The sequence below is a fragment of the Saccopteryx leptura genome, chromosome 2 (assembly GCF_036850995.1).
Source record: "Saccopteryx leptura isolate mSacLep1 chromosome 2, mSacLep1_pri_phased_curated, whole genome shotgun sequence".
In the NCBI taxonomy this organism is placed as follows: Eukaryota; Metazoa; Chordata; class Mammalia; order Chiroptera; family Emballonuridae; genus Saccopteryx; species Saccopteryx leptura.
In genome coordinates this window covers 207680434-207704037 of record NC_089504.1, presented here as the reverse complement: position 1 = coordinate 207704037, position 23604 = coordinate 207680434, and the positions used below count along the sequence as shown (strand labels likewise).

General features: G+C 37.7%; 1 pseudogene; it reads left to right on the top strand.

The window, feature by feature from the left end:
• The first annotated feature begins 22058 nt into the window (after positions 1 to 22058).
• LOC136391790 (urotensin-2 receptor-like) lies at positions 22059 to 23057 on the top strand (annotated as a pseudogene).
• The last annotated feature ends 547 nt before the right edge of the window (positions 23058 to 23604 follow it).

The window sequence follows — 23604 nt, the reverse complement described above, 5'->3', positions numbered from 1 at the left end:
AAGAATGAACCAGGATATCCAAGAAATGTCATAACAATTAAATTCATTGGAAGAAATTAAAATTTTCAATATCTTAGTCTTAAAATACATGCACAAAAAATCTATAAAATATTAAACTAAAAGGAATTTGTTACAAAGTCTTAAATAATTTTATTATCATTAGTGTTTTGCTGACATATATTTTCAGCAATGTCTAGGTAGAATCCAGTCTTTTTATTTTTAAGTTTCTTCATTAGAATTTGTTTTCTAAGATTACCTAAAACAGCTCTATGTGAAACAGAAAATAATTAAGGGATTTTTTACTACTCCTGCCCATAGGAGATGAAAGCATCAAAAAATTAATTGAATAATAAATATCACAACAGGGAAACAACATTTTTTAAATATCACCATTCTCCTGGCTGCAATCCCAGAAGCAAGTGACCTCATAGTTTATCAAAGACTGAAAAATAAGTCTTAGGTTCTCTTTTAATTCTGCATGGGAAGAATATATACTTTTCCCCCTAAACTGCTATGCTAAATTTTAGCATAATCGAAAACCTTATAAATAAGATAAAAAGCAAAGTAACATGATTTGTATTTATACACCACAGCTAAGATGAAAATGCTATGTAAGGTTTTTGAAAGAATGGCTCTATAGGCCAATAACAACACATATTGCACATGTTTTTAGAAAACTATCTTATGACATTTGTTTCTATTGCTTTGTCAGCTGATTACCATTATTATTTCTTTAGCTGGGCCAAAAAGGATGAGAATGTTCTACAGATCTTATAAACGGTATCCTGTTGTTTACTATCTTCAATAAAATGAATGCTATAATAATAGCATACTAATTTGGTTTGCAGATAACATTTCTTTTTGATAATAGAGATTTGAAATATCTGCTTGAGGTGAGAATCAGAAATCAATTACAACTGAACAGGCAAGTAGTGTGACCAAAGTTATCAGAGTTAAGTTAGTAAGAATCAATATTTGAGCATAATCAGTGTGTAGGGAAGATATACATAGCTTGTTCTTTCAGGAAAAAAGTGCCTATAGTTACTTCAAGAGAAAAGAAATCACTATGGATCCAGTTCATTCTATAAGATCTGGGAAATTTCAGTTGACCAATGAAAAGAACTACCAAATCCAATCATCATTTTTGGCAATTTGAATATTACAATGTGATATTAATGAAAGATCAAACAGTAATTTGCGGTAATCTTGCACAGATTTTGGTAGTGTTGAATATTTCTAATTAAAAAAAAATATAAGCCAAGTGATATACCTAGGGAAGGCCATTTTAATATATGTTATTAATATATTTCCAACTTCCAATTTATTAAAACTAAAGGACTTGGAAATTTTTGTCAGAAATACATGAGAAGTTCTTTTTTTAACCTTAAAGAAAAATTTCTTCCTCTGATTATGCTTTCTTACTCTTCTGATTGCCCTCATTCTAGTCTAAACTTTTTATTTTTTAATGTGATACCTTGCAGAGATTTTCTACAACACCATGGTATGTACTACGTTTATATGAAGGTACATAATATATACTCTATTTCCAGAATTTAAAAAAGATTACTGGAGGTATTTTTCTACTATTTGCATCTATTTAATGCATACACAATTATCTTTATTATCAATTTCTCATCAAAGTTAAAAATTAAAAATATCCAGCAGATCATTAGCTTTGTATGTGGAAGTCTCAGGATTAATTCCTGGTCAGGGACACAGAAGTAGTGACAATCTGCTTCTCTACCCTTCCCCTTTCCCCTCCCCTCTTTTTTTCTCTTTCTCTTCCCCTCTTCCTCTCTCTTCCCCTCCTGCTTGAATAGTTTGAGCAAGTTGGCCCTGGACACTGAGGATGGCTCCTTGGCCTCACCTCAGGCACTGGAATAGCTCAGTTGCTGAGCACCAGAGCAGCTGTGTCAGATGGCCAGAGCATCATCCTGTAAGGACCTTGCTAAGTGGATACCAGGCAGGGGCACATGTGGGCTCTCTCTCTGCCTCCCCATCTCCCCACCTCTCACTTAAAAATAATAATAAAATTACCAGCCTGGCCAGATAGTGGTGCAGTGAATAGAGCATCAGACTGGGATGTAGAGGACCTAGGTTCAAAACCCTGAGGCCTCTGGCTCGAACGCAGGCTCATCAGGCTTGAGCATAGGCTCGCAGATATGATCCCATGGTTACTGGTTTGAGCCAAAGGCCACTGATTTGAGCAAGGGATCACTCACTCTGCTGTAGCGCCCTGGTCAATGCACATATAGGAAAGCAGTGAATGAACAACTAAGGTGCCACAACAAAGAATTAATGCTTCTCACCTCTATCCCTTCCTGTCATTTGTCCTTCTCTCTGTTACTCTGTCTGTCTCTGTGCACACACACACATACACACACACACACACACACACACACACAAATTTTTAAGTATCTTTGTTGGCAAAGTCAGTGGGAAGTAGTAGACCATCAAGTAACAATTACAAAGAAATATCTATATTTATAGATGTTATATACTATATACATTGGTATGTAAAACTAGTGTGTATATTATTGCTATGCAGATATACAGCTAACTCTCAACTAATTTAAAGCATATTTTATATGCCTTTTGACCAAACTATTTATTAGTAAAAGAGGAATGTGTTCAGTGTATTGTATAAAGCAAATCAAATAGATTTTGATTTGGTGTGTTTTTCTAGTATCTATCTTAAATTTGACATTACACAAATAGTATTTAAGATATTAAACTTGATCATTAAATGTTTCTAAAGATCAGGTGGGTAAAGTATACCTAGAATTATGACAAGTCTGTTTTTTCAAGTTTTTGTGACCTTTAAAGAATTTCTTCTGTCAAAAGGAACTTGTACAGAAATAGATTTGGCAACTATGCCTGTATGGAATAAGGACTCCTCTTCTATTAATCTAATTCATTCTATTGTACAAAGTTCTCTTATGAATGCATCTGTGCACTGTGAAAATGTCAGTGAATGTAAGAGAGAAAGTTCCTGGGAGATTTATTATGGGAGGTAATTTTTAAATTACTCATATTGTTGTGCTGGGCAGATCACAGAAGAAACTTAGTTGAGATCACTGTTTCTTAGATGATCTTGAAAAGCTTAAAAGGTCATCAGGCTCCCCATTGTGACTGAGTTAAAACGTAAGGTAAAATGTTACAAAGAAAAATTTAATCAAGCTCTAACCATTCCCTGTGTTCAAAGTGCAATGCTTTTGGCTTCTGCTAAAGTATTTTCAAGTTTAAGACCCAGTTAACTGTTTTTTGAATTAACAACATATTCTAGAGAATAAAAGTGAGTATAGATCACCTGATTTATTGAATCAAAACTACAAATGCTTAGTCCAAAATGTCAACTCACTGAATACAAAGTCCTAAACTGAGAAATAAGGGGACAGTTTTTAAAGGCAGTGGGAAATAAAAGTATATGAATGGTATATAAGATAAATGAGGATAACACACAAATATAACAATTTAAGTGAGTTATAGAATTACAGTCATGTATGCTAATGAAATAACAACTGGAGATTTTATCTGTTTCTAATATATACAGAATTGTGAGAGGGAACTCTGATATTTACCCAGGGCAATGAAAAGCCTAGCTTTCACTTCCTTAAGCAAGAATGCAGATCAAAATTATTGACAATGCAAAAGTCAGCGTAAGAAATAGAGAAAACATCACATGATGTTCCCAGAAATAGTGAATTTCTTTGCATAAATGCAAGAACTTTGATGGAATTTAGTTATTAATTTGGAACAGTTTATTAAAGACATTTCATAAGTTTTATTTTCTAAATTATTTCCAACTATGACATTTATAAATATTTATATATCATATTTACTTAAACCTTTATTCATCATATATTGTTAAATTTTATTAACTAATTATTCTATTTGGAAATTCATCAGAAATTGAACAGAGTTAAAACAGGAAGAACTGGATCAAGAAATACCAGACAAAAACTATATATATATATTTTTAATAAAATGAAAAATTATCACTGGACAAAAAGTAAATGAGGCTGTTGTAGTGCCAACCTATATTCCTTTATCCCTTAGAAAAACTGGATAGTGTTTAAAATCTATTTGTCTTTAGAAGAGTGCTTTATAAATAGATATGCTACTATTTTCAGTGTCAAAGGGAAGATTAGAATGCATAACTTTGTTTGCTACAAAATGTTTTAAATAAGTGAAGCTTATAAAGGGTTACTAAGTTCATATATATTGTTCTATATGCAGTTAAGCCTTATAGGTAAGGTAATTGTTAACTAGATCTCAATAAAAAAAACCAATGGCATGTGCCAATTAAAAAAAATCAAAATCACCTGTCTTGTTGATAATAGCTAATCTAGCAGGTGTGAGGTGGTATCTCATTGTAGTTTTGATTTGCATTTCTCTAATAGCTAATGAAGATGAGCATATTTTCATATATCTGTTGGCCATTTGTATTTCCTCTTGGGAGAAGAGTCTGTTCATGTCCTCCTCCCATTTTGTTATTGGATTGTTTCCTTGTTTGTTGTTGAGTTTTGTGAGTTCTTTATATATGTTGGATCTGGAGATGTTTTCTCTAAATCTATGTGTTCTAGTTGACCAATGTCACCCCATTAAAATTAATTGTCTAAATAAAATTATTTAAAAAATAAAAATCAGAAAAAGTTTTACTATTCATATTTTACCAGAACCAGTATTTTCATGCAAACAGAAATGTTGTCTGATAGTTAAATTTCATTATGACATATTTTTAAAAAAATTCTAATTGCCTTAAAGATAAAAAGTCAGAAAAGAAGAGTTAAAATCTAAGAAAAAATTTGTAAGTAGCTCACAGGCAATTTTCATTAGTGAAAGAAATAAAAATGTAACAACTACTATGAAATGTAGTAGACAAAATAATAAAAAAATAAAGGATGTGACCAAAAAAATCTCAGTCTATTTATGTTTTCTGACATATGAAAAGATTGGTGCTTTATATATTAGGTCCAAAGATCTTGTTATATTTACTTAATATTTCTGAAATTATCTTTTTATGTTTTAAGATTTTGACATATACACCATATTATTTGTGAATATAACAGTATGATTTATTTCTCCCCCCCAAAAAAAATTGGAGATTAAGTGTTTTTGTAAAGGATTCAATTACAATGTAGCAAAACTATTTTGAATTGTTTCTGAGAACTGCTGTTATTATGATATCATTGAGAACTGAGTGACCAAAGTCTACTCTTTCTTCTCAAATTTCTGGCAAAGACAGGCAGAAGGATCTATATTATCTAGGAAGCTTTATTGCAATCTTCTCCACTGCAATAAATAGATAATATTTTTGCCTTTCCTTACACAGCAAACGTTAAAATTGTCAAAATCATTATTCATTGTTGGAATTAAAAATCATATTCCATACTCTAAAATTATGTCAATTGTCTTATGTCTAATTTGCAATTTAGAAACACAAAAAAAACCTATTATATATATATAATAGTGGAGGTATTTAAGAAAGATTAATGTTCCTCATGTGAAAGCAAATCATCAGATCAATGGGTCTACTTTTAACTATTTATTTTGCTTAATCATGCGAGACAGCAATTCCCTGTTTACTCACAAAAGATAGTAAGATGATTATATTCTTTCCTTTTAATTTCAAGGATTGGTAGAGTATATAGTAAATAGGATTTTCTTCAAAATCTCCTTGTACCCCGTTTGTAAGCAAATTTCTTTGGATATACTACTTCATTTTTTTTTTTTTTTTTTTTTTTTGGTTAATGGCCAAATGAAAAATTAATGAAACCAAGAATTATCAACAATTTGATGAGAATTTCAGCCACTGAATTTATTTTTAAGTTTGGATCTCAGACAATATAAAGAGACGCTGACGTATATTTATGACATTGTTAGAGCAAATAAAACCAAATAATGCAACCAAATATATCTTCTGTAAGTATACCTAAGACTTGTTCTGCTGTGCCTAGAAATTGATCAAGCTCAGTCTCAAAGATTTATATTTCTATATTGATAGCTATATCTATCCGTTTATTGATAACAAAGATTTGATTCTTTCTCTTCCTCCTTCCCTCCTCCTTCTTCTTCTTCTTCTTCTTCTTGTCTAGAATTCTGGTAGCAAAGGAAGACACAAGAACTCAGAACTTTAAAATGCCAGGGTTATGGAATCATTTAGACTTTGTGTGTGATAAAACCAATTTATGGAGACTTATATGATTATTCCAAGGAATAAAATTATTTTTAGAATTTTCACTATAGCAAAAATCTCTCAACTTTTTTTTCATGATCCATTCCTCTAAGCCATTAACTTTATATATATATATATATATATTTTTCCCAATGTACTATACATTATAGTGACTGGATGGAGGCTTTAATTTATTTACCTTTTACATTATAAAGTAGCTATACATCACCCCCAATTAGTCAATGAAGACTCTATGAGACTAAATGTTCCATGATTTTCTCAAAATCACAAGGAAATAACAATCTGGACCAAGAGCCATGTGCTAATCATTAGGCTATGTTGCCTTTCTTTTGCTAGTAATATTTTCAACTGAAAGCAAGATTCTTATTTAGAAAATAATCGGACCTCAAATTTAGTGGCAGAATGACCAGCCACATGATCCCTCACCTTTAATAAAAGGTGCCATATAAAAAAATAGAGTACTGTCCCACAACCTGCAGCAACCAGCCCAAGAATTTAAACCATTATCTATGCTAACCAGCTCAGAAAGAGGGTCAATTATCTATAATTCAGATTTCTGGGAAGTCATGGTGCTCTCTCCAGTTACCAATTGAGAGAATCTCTGCAACACTTAACCCAAAATATTCAAGACTTGACTAATAACTGGCATCCTCCCTAATTTTTGCTCCTATTTCCAACTTAGGACCAAGCAGAGAAAGCCAAATACCCCTAACCAATGAGATAGGATGTCACTCTTCTAATTAGCCTGCCTACAACTTCTTCAAGCCAATATGTTTCAATCAATGTGTACCTAAAGCCTTCCTCCTCTTCCACTAAAAAGCTTTCCCATTCCACTGCCTGCCTTTGAGTCTCCACCCAAACACAAGTGGTGGTGGCTGACTCACTTTCTATGAAAACCTATGAATAAATAACCTTTGTGTCTATTTGTTTCCTCTATTTTATAATATTTTGAATTAGACTTGATCTTACTTGCTTTGGATAATGTTGTACTAAATTATACTACAATTTACTTAACTCTATGTGACACACATATCAGAGTGTATTTGATAAGATAGTTTTTGAAATGTGTGGTTGTTCTGTTTTATAGGGCTGGAAGAAACAAGATTAGTATGTATGTGTGTGGGGGGATGTTACTAAATTTATGTTTAGATAATTAAAAACTTCATAAAATAGTAGAAAATCACAAGAGTTGCCTACTACTATTGTCTCTGATACCTAATCTCTTTGTTTCTTCTTTTTAAATTTCATCTTCATATTCATTTTCCCCTTCACAGCATAACCCTTGTTACCAATACAACATAAGACTGGAAATGTATGTACCACAAGACTCATTAATTAGATTATTCTTCTCTCTCTGTTTGAATCTGATCAATAAGTTTTCTTGTATGTGAATAGGCTGTTTTCTCCAGTGATTCTAAAATTGTAAGAATACAGTCAGGATGTTGTATTTCTTTGATTCATGAAATCTTTTTTGAAACAGAAAGCAAAATGTAGCTTGAAGTTAATATCGCTAAAAGTTTTAAAAGGTAGATGAATTTGATAATATTTTAATCAGTGTCTTGGGCAAGAAATAAAAAAAAGAAGAATATCTTTGTGATTAATGACACTGGTAGAATAATTTCTTATGGTCTTAGTAGCCAATATGGTTGATGGTTCCCATGAGTTGGGGGACCTGATCATCCACTCCAAAGCTATGTCCTGTGGCAACTGGAACATGGGAGGGAAGACTTGTCTTCTGCAAATCTGTGGTAGACAATATGGCTTTACAGAAGATCTGTAATCAAAGAAAAAACTGATATATACAGTCTTATGTACTAAATAATTTTGTTACTCAGCAATCAGTAACCAATTGAAAGCATAATTAAGACAGCAGAAAGTCAGATGTTTTCTGATACACAAAATATCTTCTTACGTTCTTGTTTAGCTTTTACCATTTCTCTGGTCTCATTGTTTTAATATGGAACTCAAGTGAGCCTAACATCCTTACAGCAGCGGAAGTTTGCTTCCTAGTTAAGAGTTGCCTCTGCCTTTTTTTCCCCCATAAAGAATCACAGTTCTTTAGTGCTGCCTCAGCAATTCCCTCCAGTTACAATGAGATAGATTATCAGGCTCATGTTAGATGAGCTGTCAAGAGCATTGGTCCTGCATTGTGCAAATAAGTCCTAAATACAAAAAAGACAAAGATTGCTCCAGATAAACCTCACTGATTCAGGAATTTTAAGCACAGTTTATATTATAAAATGAAAACTGTAGTTACCAAAAGAATCACACAATGTAGGGCATTTGATTTTGGAAAATGATAGTTATAATTTGAAGTAGAAATTATATTGGAGAATTTTTATAACATTATCAATTTCTTTTGGATAAAATTGTGATAAATTTATTATTCTTTAACTTAGTCTTAGTTTTCTCTTGAATATATTGATAAACTCCAATAAACAACAGAGAATTCTTACAAAGGTATATCTGCTCTTAGCCATAGTGTAAATACCAAAGTTTTTAATAGATTTGTCAAAGGTAATTTCATTTGTTTTGTTGAAGATGTTGATATATAAAATCAATGATAACAATGAATTTAATTTTAGCCTTAACATAAACAGCAGTATATATCTTTCACTATTGCAGCAGAAACACACCAACAGTCAGTGTGTAAAAAGATAGATTACCAGGCTATAATGTGCCACTGTTGTCTTCAAGCCTAGCAATCGAGCTCAATGGAAATAATCCCCATAATCAGCCACTCCATACACACATAACATTTATAGAATTCCAGCTAAAGTCTGCATTTAAAACAGGCAATCTAAATATGTTCTAGTGGATAAGAATAAGCCCTGATGAGCTACCCTTTAAACTTTATATTTTTGCACAGAAACTGACTTCAAAGATGTGCTGAAAACACCATACGGTTTCACACTACAGTGCCAACAAACTTCGCATTTGGTTCCTGTTAATCCAAATTCGGAGGAACCCGAAACATGGAAGACAGGAACAAGGTCCATCGTTTACACATCAAAGCTTTATTGTCTAGCTTGACCAAGCAGCGGGAACTCCGACAGAAATCTGACGGAGAGCGCACTGGCCCTTTGTTCTACCTAGTTTTTATAGTTTTGAAAGTGGGAAGTACAGAAGCAAAAATTGTATTTAGGAGCCCTTTACCACTATTGGTTATAGTCATATGTCCTTTAACATGATAGGACCATGTTCAATTTGCAAGCCATACATCCTTTTGGAGAAAACAAATCAACACAATGGTAGAAAGATATCTCTTTGCATATTAAAAGGCCTTCCTATATTTTCTAGTATTCATCCGCCATCTCTCTATCCAGAGTCAGATGTATTAACCACATGCATTTACATAAGAGAGGTAGTTTCCATGGGGACAAATGCCCGCAAATGGCTCATAGTTATAAGAAAAGGTTTATTTTGGCTTTTCCCTTCCTGCACCTGGCTAGCCATTCACTCCTTTCCCCACAGGTGTGGTGGAATGTCAGGGAATCCATGTTTTCCTTCCCTTTTTATTTACAATACAATGGCAAGAGCCATCCTGGTTATGCCAATCACACAGTACAGAGACTATTCTCACAATTTCTCTGCACACCTTAACCCAAATTAATAAAATGTTCTCCAAGCCTCCTAAAATATTAATATTAATTCTGTAGCCTTTTGGTACTTTATAACACCTGTGGGTGAAATGGCTCAGTGGCTCCTCATTCCCCCCTCTGAATGGGAAGACGCGATATCTACCAAGGGAGGAGGCTGGTAGGTAGGCTGAAACGTAGGTCGGCACACCAGGAGGTTGACGGTCCCTAGCTGGCTTTGGGTTTGACTAGGGTGGGATTAGCAATAATCAGGTATTGCTCTCTTTGTTAACTGGGCAGGTGAGATGGGTGGTTAGGCCCAGCACCTGTCCCCTGGATAAAAAAAAACCCTATTTATATTTTGGTTTCCATCAGATATTAAAATTTCAAATTTGTGTATTGTGATTCTTACTTATTTGAATTCCCATGTTCGGATTTGGAGGCAGACTGGAAAAATACAGAACAAACACAAAATTAGTATAGCCAATGCTAACAGGTACCCAAAACAAGTATACTAATATGTTACAGTGATTAAAGCCTTTAAGCAAGCTCTTTAAGCTAATATAACAAGAATCTATAAAAGAGTAATGTCCTTAAAGTGTTCACTAAGTCCAAGTTGGCACCAACACCATTCCAAATCTCTGCAAATGCATCCCAACCCCAGTTCAGTCCATCAAAAACTGTCACAGGAGGAGTCCAGGAAAAATCCACATTCAGGAAAAGTCCACATGGCACTGGAATTGCTGTCACACTTCCATACTCTGCAGTTAGCGTCAAAGTCCCAATGACTGCTGCTCCCAGCTGGCAATGACCCAGGTAGACTGAAAAAGCCATCTTCAGCACAAATGAAAATGGAGCTTCTGTTTTCTTTAAACTGGAGAGGTGAACCCAGGGTGCCTTTCTCTGGAGCTCTGCAATTATGGCATGGTGAAGAGAACCTGTGGGTACACTATCCTGAGTAGCAGAGGTAAATTCGTCTAAATTAGGAGTAAGTACCAGCCTAAAATAGGCATGGGGCATTGAAGCAAGAGGAATAAAGGAAACACTAAATATTAAACAAAGCAGCAGAAAATAAGACTATCAACACCCACAACAGAGATCTTCAAGGGCTGAATAAAAAAACTGAATATTCAGGCAAGGCATAGTAAGTAGCCCTTGTGTCCATAAGAAAGGAGATCAGTTTACCTGCTACTTGGAAGAAATACCCTAGGCTCGTCCACAGCGACGTGAGATGGGGCCGATGGCCCTGGGCACCTTTAGTCTTCAGTGGCAAGCCTCAGTAGGCTGGCAAGGTCAGGTCACAGGTAGCCGGAGCAGGGCTAGAAGAGACTGAACCCTCCCTTGGAGGAGTGAGGGAGCAGCTTACCTTTCAGTGTCCCTTTTTTCCATAGTAAAGGCATGTCCCTGGTGGGGGTCGAGAAGCCTGGCAGGCTTTAGCTCAATGACCTTCCTTTCCACTCTTGAAGCAGGGCCCTGATGGGAGTCCTATGAAGTCTCTCGAGGGCATTGGAGCCTTTATGGGTGTATGCCAAGACCTAATATTTTACCTGATCTCTTTTTGGCTCTGTCTGCCTTTTCTGTTCCTCTTTTGGTCATTATAGACCTTAAATGCCATGCTCAGAAGATCTCGTTGAGGGGTTTGAGGGTCCCCATCTGCCTATATAAACTTTTTCCATATACCTAGGGCTGATTGGAAAAAGACAAAACAACATTATTAGCTGGGTTAAATAAGAGGAGGTAGAAGTTTGCAGGAAGAGAAAAGAACTTTTGGCATCTCTTGTAGGATTTCAGAGTCTCTCAGTTGCTGAATCAACCTGTACATTAGTATTTAAGAGAAAATTTTTAAAAGGTTCAAAACATGAAGTTTTATTGAAAACAATAAAATACAGCAGATTCTTATTTTAAAGTAAAACTGAGTTTTCCTAGAACTTTCCTAGTACCGCATTATTTTTTTTTTTTATTTATTTATTTTTTTTCATTTTTCTGAAGCTGGAAACAGGGAGAGACAGTCAGACAGACTCCCGCATGCACCCGACCGGGATCCACCCGGCACGCCCACCAGGGGCGACGCTCCGCCCACCAGGGGGCGATGCTCTGCCCATCCTGGGCGTCGCCATGTTGCGACCAGAGCCACTCTAGCGCCTGAGGCAGAGGCCACAGAGCCATCCCCAGCGCCCGGCCATCTTTGCTCCAATGGAGCCTTGGCTGCGGGAGGGGAAGAGAGAGACAGAGAGGAAAGCACAGCAGAGGGGTGGAGAAGCAAATGGGCGCTTCTCCTGTGTGCCCTGGCCGGGTATCGAACCCGGGTCCTCCGCACGCTAGGCCGACGCTCTACCGCTGAGCCAACCGGCCAGGGCCCCGCATTATTTTGATTACTATTAAAAACAAAATAAAACAAAGTCCCAATTTCAAAATGATTAGCAAACCTGTTGGTAAACATTCTTTTCATTGTTCTAGTTATTTTTTTCCCTAAATTTTACATTTGCACCTTTTTAAGAATGAGAATTTTTCTTTACACTAAAGGAAACAAACAGATTTATTGTAATAAACTTAAACATAAAAAACCTGAATGTCAGAATTACATAGACTTTTCATTCAGAATATTTAAAGAATAAGCTGTTCTGATGCATCTAAAACATTCATTCAACAAATTAAAACAAATTTTAGCACATATTTGCACAATACACGCTTGCAGCGGTGAGATACTATCAGGAATAAAAAAACAAATCTATTTAAGTAACCCATATAACAATAACAAAGTATTCAATGTATTAATACTATTAGAAAGGTATTATAAACTGGTACAGTAGCTGAAAGATTGTACATCCCATGAAAGATTAATTTTGACCGGTCTTTAAAGAGAAAGAGGTAGTCATGTCAGACAGCTTAACTCCCAAAGCAAGTTTAGATTTTAACAGAATCTTAACTATCTCCTATATTTACCAATGGAATCAGAGCCTTGCTTGGGGTGGCTCTTTTCCCCCCTCATTACCATACAGATTTTTTTAAGCATTTGTTGAGTACACTTTATAATATCTTTACTTCAAAATTATACGAAATACTTGTCTTTATGTTAACTTAACAAAACATAGTAAATGCATTTTCAAGTAACATTTCCAAACTTATTAAAACAGTTCTATCCTATTAATTAACAGGCAAATTAAAGTGCACAATAAGGCTGGAAAATTCCAGTACATTATTTCCAGTGGCCATTATTTTTCTATATTATTAATGAAAATCTACACCTTTGCTAGGTAAATTCACCCTGTTTTAAGCTTTGCAGCCTGAAGTTTGAAGGAGTTTAGCCAAAATTAGCAAGTTTTAGGATTCACATTTTATTCAATTTAAATTTAAATGAGCATGCTATACTTACTCCAATTAAAATTAGAAATTTGTAGGGATGATATCATCTTTAATCCTAGCTTGCACACAGTGGGCAAGCAAAAACACACACACCAGGCTTCAAAACCCACTCACATTCAGTGCTCACAAAGCTACTGACCTATCCGAGCTTCCCAGAATCAAAGGTTCCAGCTCATCAGACCTATCCACCTCTGCTCCCCATCTTCTCCCTTCTCTTTGCACAAACTCTGCACAAGCTGGCCCCTCACTCAGCACTCCACCATCCTGGCCGCCTTTCCCGGCCTCCTCCAAGTGGCCTTTCTCTACTCTCTCCTCTAAAGTTTATCTCAGGAACCAAGAGAGCAAGCTCCCATTCTGCCCTCATTTTATAGTGTAGAAATCCAAACCTCTAATCCAATACACAAAATAGGGAAGTCTCTAATACAAAGTCACTTATCAGAGACATCGATGGGATTGTACCACTCCACATCAAAAAGGGTGGTCAAGGCTTAATCCCAAAACCAAGCCCCAGACTACAAGAATTCTGCCTGCCCACAGCCCACAGAGACACACATTAATATCACCTGGGCAATGGCCTCCACGTGGGCAGCGACATCTTTAACAAAGTGAGCATAATATATTTTATCTGCTTAACACCTTTATTCAAGATTTGCACTGGCCGACAAGCAAACACACAGGGCTCCCAAAGCCACTGACATATTCTCTGGTTTCAAAACCAGGAGATCTTCTCCGGTATTTCCTAGAATCAAAGGCTTCACCAGTCCCAAAGCCCCAGGATGCTGACTGGGCCCTTCCTTTCCCCCCAGCCAAACACCGTCCAATCTCGCTGGGGCGGGGCCCGCCAAACCCTGCCGCCGCCTGCTCACACAACTTCCCCACGGCCCCCGGCCTGGGGAGCACCCCATACAACCAGCCCTGGGACGCCAGAGGCGGCCGCTGAATGCGCGGTGAGAGAGCAGGCGCCCTTGGGGCTAGCCGGGCACCTGTGGCAGGGAGGGGCCCATAACAAGTGCACGCGGAGGAAACCAAGCAGGTGTGGGAAGCCCCTTGGGCAACAGGCGGGTCCACCGGGAAAACACAAAGGAATTCCAAAACCGCCACACACGGGCAGCCCCTGACGCCCAGGACGCCTGCCGGCCCCCTTTCCCCACACTCTAAAAAACTGTAACGAACGCAGTGACAAAAACATATAGACAAACAGCAAAAAAAACAGACAAACAGCAAAAACAGATAAACAAATAGGCGCCATCATCTGCTCTCGAGCTCGAAATATCTAAACTCAAATGGGGTTCCCTAAATGCGGGGTGCCCCCACCAAAGTTTCCCAACCTCGCGTCCCAGGGGAAACAGGCCACCGGCTCCTTCCCAGCCTGTCAGCCAGAGCACACGTGGCAACCAAAACGGTCACGACCTTGTTTGTTCTACTTACCAGGGGTTGGACCTACGGCAGTCCCGCTCCCTTCCTGGCCAACGCACCAAATGTTAATCCAAATTCGGAGGGACCCAAAACATGGAAGACAGGAACAAGGTCCATCATTTACACATCAAAGCTTTATTGTCTAGCTTGGCCAAGCGGCAGGAACTCCAACAGAAATCTGACGGAGAGCGCGCTGGCCATTTGTTCTACCTAGTTTTTATAGTTTTGAAAGTGGGAAGTACAGAAGCAAAAATTGTATTTAGGAGCCCTTTACCACTATTGGTTATAGTCATATGTCCTTTAACATGATAGGACCATGTTCAATTTGCAAGCTATACATCCTTTTGGAGAAAACAAATCAACACAATGGTAGAAAGATATCTCTTTGCATATTAAAAGGCCTTCCTATATTTTCTAGTGTTCATCCGCCATCTCTCTATCCAGAGTCAGATGTATTAACCACATGCATTTACATAAGAGAGGTAGTTTCCATGGGGACAAATGCCCGCAAATGGCTCATAGTTATAAGAAAAGGTTTATTTTGGCTTTTCCCTTCCTGCACCTGGCTAGCCATTCACTCCTTTCCCCACAGGTGTGGTGGAATGTCAGGGAATCTATTCTTTCCTTCCCTTTTCATTTATAATACAATGGCAAGAGCCATCCTGGTTATGCCAATCACACAGTACAGAGACTATTCTCACAATTTCTCTGCACACCTTAACCCAAATTAATAAAATGTTCTCCAAGCCTCCTAAAATATTAATATTAATTCTGTAGCCTTTTGGTATTTTACAACACCTGTGGGTGAAATGGCTCAGTGGCTCCTCAGTTCCCATTGGCATCAATCAGAATTCTATGTGCCTGGATGGAGAGAAAATTATAACCTTTAATATGGTTGACAATATGTTTGAAATGACTATAAAATGTCTGAAACGTCAACCTCTATACTGACATTAACTTTTAAGTACTCAAAAAAATAAATGTGCTGCATTTTATCAGTTTAATTTAAAATTTTTAAAACTTAAGGGACTTTCTCTTTTACATTTGAAGGTTAAAATTAATTTAACAGGAAACATCAAAAATGTTGAAGTATATTGTAGCTTTTAAATATCTTTATACCGAATTATTTCTTTTCATGCAAAGCATTGATTTCTTAAGTATCTAACAATAGCAAAAGAATATTGCCATTCAGTTATCTGGGGAAACCATACCCACCAATATAACATAAATAGTAATTAAAATTATAAAAATAAAAACAGAAAGGAAAAGCATAATATTGCTGGGGAAGGTCATGAGAAAGGTGTGATCCTGGTTTGACCTGCACATGGGACCTGTGTTGGGAGTGTGTGCTCAGCTTGCAGTCCCCATACTAGATGTTACTCAAGGACACAACCTTGATATTGTAAGATGATGAATCAATTGGACTGAGTATAGGACTAAACCTGCTAAAGGCCACCTGTGGACTAACTGAGCCCAGTTAAAGCTTCTATATACACTTTTTAAATTATGGTAATAAATTGTTAGAAAATAACTTGTTTTGAGGCTTCCCGGAATAAGCCTCATGTCAGTTCCCTTGTTTATTAAACCTGCCACCTAACAATTTAGAGTGGTCACCTTCTTTCTTCAGTATAGCCCTGTTCTTTAAGTTGGGGGTTGGGAAGCTCCCAGAAAATTGTTAAGCAACAACTATATCAGGAGGTATTTAAAAAATAAATATAATATTTGAAGTACCATTACCTAATTACATTCGTATCCAGGCTTCGTGAAGTTGCACTGCCTTTGGCTTTCTGTGTTGTAGGTTTGTGTTTACTCATGAGGGGCCATAAGCCTCACAGGTGGGGCACTGTCTTTTGTAAAACTTCTTTAGTGCTCTTCTGATGCATGAAATTATATGAAATTTCTTTTCTGCATCTAAGTTGAAGAATTTAAGAATTCATTTTTAAATATCTTTTTATTGTTTTTCAGATCATGAAATTCCATATTCAATAATTTGTCTGCTCTAAAGATGTTTTCTTCTCCAAAATCTGTCATTAACATACAAGTATTACTTGAAAATCTACAAGTAGTCCCCCTTCTCCCTCTTACATATAGTTTTGCTTTCTGAGATTCCAGTTACCTGCTCTTAACCATGACTCAAAAACATTAAATGGAAAATAACAATATATTGACATTTTATATTGGCCTAAATTCCATTAACAGCTCAACATAGGATTCAGGAAACAGGTTAAATAGTCAAATATGGACAAGTTATATTTTGTAGAATGGCTTATCAGGAAAGGTTTTTTTTTGAGGAGAAAAAGTATTTAAATAAATATGTCAATGGGCAGTTATTCTGAGAATTAAGGAATAAAGAAACAAAGAAATCTTCATCTCAAAGATCAATAAAAAACTGCTTAATAATAAGTCCAACACAGCCACTCCACTCTGAAAAGATTTATGATCCCAGACATATATCTAAAGCAGCTTCAAGGAATGCCTGTTATGCAAGGTTTTCAACCTTTTTAGTAACTGAACTTCAGGGGGTCCTGGGATAGAGGTTTAGTAGCTGGGTCAGGAGAGTTTTAGAAGAAGATTAATAAAGCAGTTATTTGCCAACAGGACTGAAGTGTTTCAATTTTTTACACACTGTTTTCATCTTTATTGTATACTATGGTGAATATCAAGGTGTGATAGGTAATAAAGAACTGTAAAACTTAGTATTGGAAATGCCAATTTAACGAGGAAAAGTCAGGCTTCTTGCCCCCTCCTTTCTTTAGAGAATGGAGGGAGAAGAATGTGGGAGCTCCCTGGCTTACAAGGACGACTGGGTCATTTAGTTTAACTATAGTTCTCTGAAGGAATAAAGATTATCTCAAGAACTTCCTTTCCCTTTCAATAAGAGACAATATTTACATATCATACACTGATTTTAACTCTTCCTCCCTTCCTGGAATCCTGAGAGTAATATATACCTCTAGACAAAGGAATGGGAGGTAGACACTAAAAGATTTATGAATGTCTTTGATATGTAAAATGATATCACTACTGTGTTACCTTGTAAGTTTTAATATGTAGGAATGTTTTTATAGATCCTATAAATGAATGTTGTAAGCTTATTGTTTCATGCTCTCCCTCCTCTTCCACCAACCTATATGTGATCAAATCTATATAACTAGCTGCAGGGCTATTTTGCACACACACAATTTGGGTTAGCTATACCCTGTGTAAGTCATACACAGCCAGCTTATTAATAAATCTCCTCCTAAAAGTTCTTCTGCATCCTGCCTTAGTGTTTCTACATAAATCCGCAAAATTAAGGTACACTACTTTATAACATTTGGGGGCTCATCCAGGATGCCAGTGTTCTGCCTCACCTGGTAGAGACACCCGGACCAGCCAGCCCCTCCAGAGGGTTGCCTGACCCCGCCGGATCTCGAAGAGGGGCACCCCTGAGACATTCTAGGGCTCCTGTTTTCCTGAGGGGTTCAGACAACTACTTGGCAGACACCCCTGGTCCCTAAATTCGACGATTTGGCAGAGAAATCAAGGAGTATAGAATTCTGACCTCCGGAGGTAAGTAAAGCAACTCTTTTGCTTTACTAGTTTCTATCTTTTTGTATGTTCTGAATTCTAGCTTTTCTGTTTGTGACTAGTCAATTTGGAACTATTGCGCGAGGATTGGAAATGATCTAACTCACGCAATGGGCTCTCCAAGACCGAGATGTCGATGGAGAGTTTGAGTCCTGCCCCAGGCTTTTCTGGGACACATTTATTTGTGCTCTCAGAAAAAAACATTAGTGGGAACTAAGTTAATCAGTCCTACCTCAGATTTTTAGGGACACCTTTGTGTTGTCTGTTTATGTCAAGATCTCATTCTTTGCTCTTGTTGTTTTTGTCTAAAACCCTGAGTGATTGGTGTGTGAGTGGGGATCTCTGGTGCCTGAGCCTAAGCTCCCATAAGGGACAGAGCCAAGTGAGCACCTGAGAGGCCCCTGACGAGAAACCCCCTTTTTGGTCTGTTAAACTGTGTGCCTAAAAGTCAAGTGTAAATGTAAATACTAAATTATCTATTTTATAATTTCTCTTTGTCAGGAAAAACTGTGGTGTAATTTCTGAATTAAAAACCAGAGGGCAAAAGTGAAGGAAAATTTGTAAACTTCATATGGTTTAGCGGCTGTCTACCGTAGCCCGTGAATTATAAAACTAGCAAAATTCATAGAAGTATTAAAAATTCTTTAATGGTGAATTATCTGTGCTGTAGATTTTCTTTATTTTTCCAAAAAATTTCTTGTGACATTTTGTGGTATGAGCCTCTTTCCCTGGACCCACTAAATCTCTTTTTTTTTGGATCCAAGACCTCTGGCTTCAGGGCACTGTGTCTGACTTCTCCCTGAAGCAATTGTTCTCTTCTGTTAGCTCTTGCCTCTGCTCTTGTGAGATGATTGACACCTCTATAGTCAAACATCTTTTATTCTGGGTGCTAGTTATTATCTGTCTTATCTTTCTTGCCTTTTTATTGGTGTGCTGATTCCTTCATTCTCCCAGTTTCAGTTTTGTACATCAGTGCCCCAGACATTAAATAAGGAGGAGAGGGCTGAGGAATGCGCTCTGGGAAATGTTTCTTCAGCCTCTGGTGGCAAAGGGCTGGCAAGTAAGTAAGCAGTTTGGGTGAGAGAAGAGTGGGAGGCTGGACTGGGATGTACTGTATGCGGAGTAGTCAGAGTGGAAAAAGTAGGGGCAGCCCGTCTGCAGCTGGATGAACAAAAAGCAGCAGAGGGCCTGAACTGTGGTGGTGCAGTGGATAAAGCGTCGACCTGGAAATGCTGAGGTCGCCGGTTCGAAACCCTGGGCTTTCCTGGTCAGGGCACATATGGGAGTTGATGCTTCCAGCTCCTCCCCCCCTTCTCTCTCTCTGTCTCTCCCTCTCCTCTCTAAAATGAGAATATTTAAAAAAAAAAAAAGCAGCAGAGAAAAGAAAAAAAAAAGTGGTAGGTTCCTTTCACAGCTCTGGGCACCTGCCCCTCCCCCTTGGGCACCTGGAAACCCAGGTACCAGGACCGATTCCCTTATATTGACTTAATAGTGTAAAGCACTGTGGGTCAAAAAAAGAGGGTTAGCATCTCTTTGCCGGCTGAGTAGTTACAAAATAGTGAGTGCATTTTTACCATTCCTTATTTTTCTCAGGAAAGCAGTGGTTCATTGGGATAGTAGTTTACAATCCCCTTGTTGTAAATTGTGCTAAATTTGTACTAATGATAAGGCATATATATAATTGTATAGTCTGCCAAATACAAAGACTTCCTTTTTGTAACAAGGATCTGTTGTTGTGGAAAAAAAATATTTTCTATATTAGAAATGTATATGTTATATCAAGAGTCTTTTGTTAATTCTTTTTATTTGCTGATGTTGAAATCTTGATTTAAATATTAGGGGATGTGTAATAATTATTAATAATATCTTTTTATATGGTGTATAAATGTTCAGCTTATTATCATTTTTGAAGCAGTATTGTTCAATGTTAGGTTACCAAACCCAGAGTGACAAATATTACTATTAATTGGCTTACCAGTAGAATTCTCAACATAATAGGTGGAAAGGAGAAAATAGAATATAAATAAGTAATTGTGGTAGTAGAGATCATTTAAGTTTTGAACCCAAATTGAAAGGGCTAAAGGACATGAACAGAAATCTGTCTCAGTTAAGCTTTTTATACATTATCTGTTAGGGTGCATAAAATTACAGCATAAATAAGGTATGTTTTCTTAGAATGTAAAAGGAATTTGTGATTAAGTAGAATATGAAATTCATTTTATGAAATATTGGTCATTTCAGTTGGTGTTTTTAACTAGATTTTTAGAATTTAAGGCATATATGTAATAGGAAATAGTTTAAATTCTTTTTTTCCCAAGTGACCTATAGAATTAGAAAACTCAAAACTCAAAATCCCCTTTCTCAGGAAGCCTTGAACTCTAACAGGACTGTTAGAATCTGTACTGTACATACATTGCCCACTTAGGATAACCAAGACCACCTCAAGAAAATGTTTCTGGTTGCCTGACTTAAAGTGGGATTCTAGTACCCAAGCAAGTGAGGAAATTTTGGATACTTTCTAACAATTTCTGTTAGCCAGGATCAGAGAAGATACTAAGGCAGTCAATTTAGCCTTTACATAGAAATCAGCTCTAGAAATTAGAAAAAGAATGTATTACAAGTTAAAAAAAAAGAAAAAATACATCATCAGCTGCTAAAAAAAATAAATAAAACTAAGCATTTCAGAAGGGACATTGCTCTTCCCTCAATCACATAACTCTGTTTGACCCCTAAGATGGCTGGTTAGCCAAAGATGGGTAAGATTCCTGAAGGCAAAAATAAACTAAGACAGGCACAGTCAAAGAGGGGCCATCAGGAGAAGGCTTAAGAACTAACAAAGGTGAGGCCCAAATTTTCACCTCAACAATGCAGGAGCCTGCTCCCCTGAAATAGTGACCATCCACTGTACAGGATACCAAAAGATGGGGACTCCCTAAAAACTCAAGAAAAATGAAGCAGCTGATGATATTACCAATAAGGTAGCCCTAAAACCAGTGGGGTTTTTAGGAAATTTTAATGACTTTACTAGAACCCTTGTTGCCAAAGGTTTATTTGCAACCAATTAGAAAAAAATTTTTCCAGCAGGAAACAGATAAGAAATAATTAGAAAAGCCAGACTTAGAATCTATTGCAGAAGTCATAATGTCTGAGTGTTTAGTCTGTGCTCAAATAAATAATAAGTAAAGAAATTATAAAAAGAAACAGAGAGAATCTTTCCCAGGTAAACATTTAGAAATAGATTTTACTAAAGTAATTGATAATTAGGTAAAAGCTTTTCCTACTAGAAATGACCACAATAACAGTTGTTAAGAAATTGCTATACAAAATTCTTTTCAGATTTAGCTTGCCCATTCTAATGATGGGCCTGCATTTGTGTCCAAGATCTCACAGCTAGAGGAAAAGGCACTCAATATTAATTGGAAATTACATTGTGCCTACAGACCCCAAAGTTCAGGGCAGGTAGAATGCATGAATCGAATCATAAAGGAAACTTTAACCAAATTTGTTTTTAAAAACTGGTGAAAAGTGGCCCTCATTAGGGCAAGGTGCACCCCTTCTTGCCCCTCCAGTGCCAACAACATTGTCTTCCCTTCAATCTTGTTGTCCTTTCCATCCAGCACAGGCTTCTCCTGGCGTGCCCCTCAGTGCCTCCTTTCCTTGCACCTGCTCCCAGGGTTATTAATATTTGGCATGGGCATGGGGCCTCAGCGCATTCCTAACTGGCAGCTGGATGGGCAGCGGCGACAACCAGGACTCGGTTGTACAGAGCTCAGCCCTCTTTTGTTTGCTCAGTACAGAGCAAGGCGAAGCTTTTGCAGAAGTGCAGTTGCAGGTGCTCAACCTGCTGTGCAGTGACCGAGGACAAGCTTGTCACCCACAGATGCCCCTGTTGCAACACACCCCAGCCTCAAGTCCAGCATGAGGCAGCAGAGATGGCTCTGAGCCCAGAGCCTGATAGCAGGTCCCCTGTGCTAGCTATGACAGGCAGTCCTGTGCCCAAACCATCCAGCTGTCCCAATGTATCCCTCAACAGCTCATGAGCCAGCCTGTTGGAACCCAGCTCCCTGGACGACCTGGTGGCCACGGGTGTCATTGGAGCAGTGCTCTTGGTAATGGGCATAGTGGGTGTGGTGGGCAACATGTACATGCTGGTAGTCATGTGCCACTTCCTGCACACCTTGCTCTCCATGTACATCTATGTTGTTAACCTGGTGCTGAACAACTTGCTCTACCTGCTAAGCATCCCTTTCATTGTGACCAACTACATCAGCAAGGAGTGGCACTTTGGAGACATGGGTTGCTGTGTCCTGTTTAGCCTGGACTTTCTGACCAAGCATGCCAGCATCTTCACCCTGACTGTCATGAGCAGTGAGTGCTATGCAGCAGTAACGAGACCATTGGACACCACACAGTGCTCCAAGGGCTGTCCTGGCTCTTGGCACATGGCTGCTGGCAGTGCTGCTGGTGCTGCGCATGATGCTGGCTATCCAGCTGGTCCACAGGGAACACAAGAGCCTCTGCTTGCTGGCTGGGGCCAGAGCATCTCCCATGCCTACCTGACACTGCTCTTTGGAACCAGCATTGTGAGGCCTGGCATGGTCATCAGGCTGCTCTACATGCACCTGGCCTGGACGTACTGGCTGTCGCAGCAGGCCTCCTTCCCACAGACATGGTGGTGGCCCAACCCCAGAGTGCTGCACCTCATCGTGGGCATTGTGCTGCTCTTCTGGGCATGCTTCATGCCCTTCTGTATATAGCAGCTACTGGCCCAGTACGTTAACGCCTAGCCGCTCACACCCCAAAGGTCCACACACCGGGATCCTGACCACCCCTACTGCTGCCAAAGTAGAAGGCATGCCCACCTGGGCCCACCACAGTCAGTTGAAGTCTGCAGTCCCAGCAGAGACACTCTCTTGAACAGCGAAGACTGACCCCGCCAACCCCTGTAAGTTGACCCTGAGAACTAAGGCATGCCCTACTCCAGACAGACACAAACTGAAAGCTAATGCATGAAGAAACTCACTGAGGACCTCCTTTTAATTAGACTTTGAGGAAGGAAGGAAACTAAAGTAAAAAGAAAGCCAGGACAAGTTGTCTTAAGGTTGGCTGCATGTACTGCTATAAGTCATACAAAAGGGAGGTATAAGGCCCTTTGCTAGAAGAAAAGCTACAAGGTAAATAGAAAAAAAAATATATATATATATATATGCTTATACTTAACCTATGATTACTAGCTACATAGAGGGAAGATATCTCCAAAAGGAAATATACTTTAAACTAAAAATTACTTATTACCAGCTTGATTGTCACTAAAGGTTAAGATTTTTAAAATTAAGAATTCTGACTAAAAAGAAATTGTATAATTTTAATAATAAAAGGTATAAAATATAGAAATACTTTTAAAAAAACAAAAAAGTTTATAAAAATCAAGGGTTTATATAAATTGTAGAAGGTTTGTACAGGTTGTAAGAAATTAAT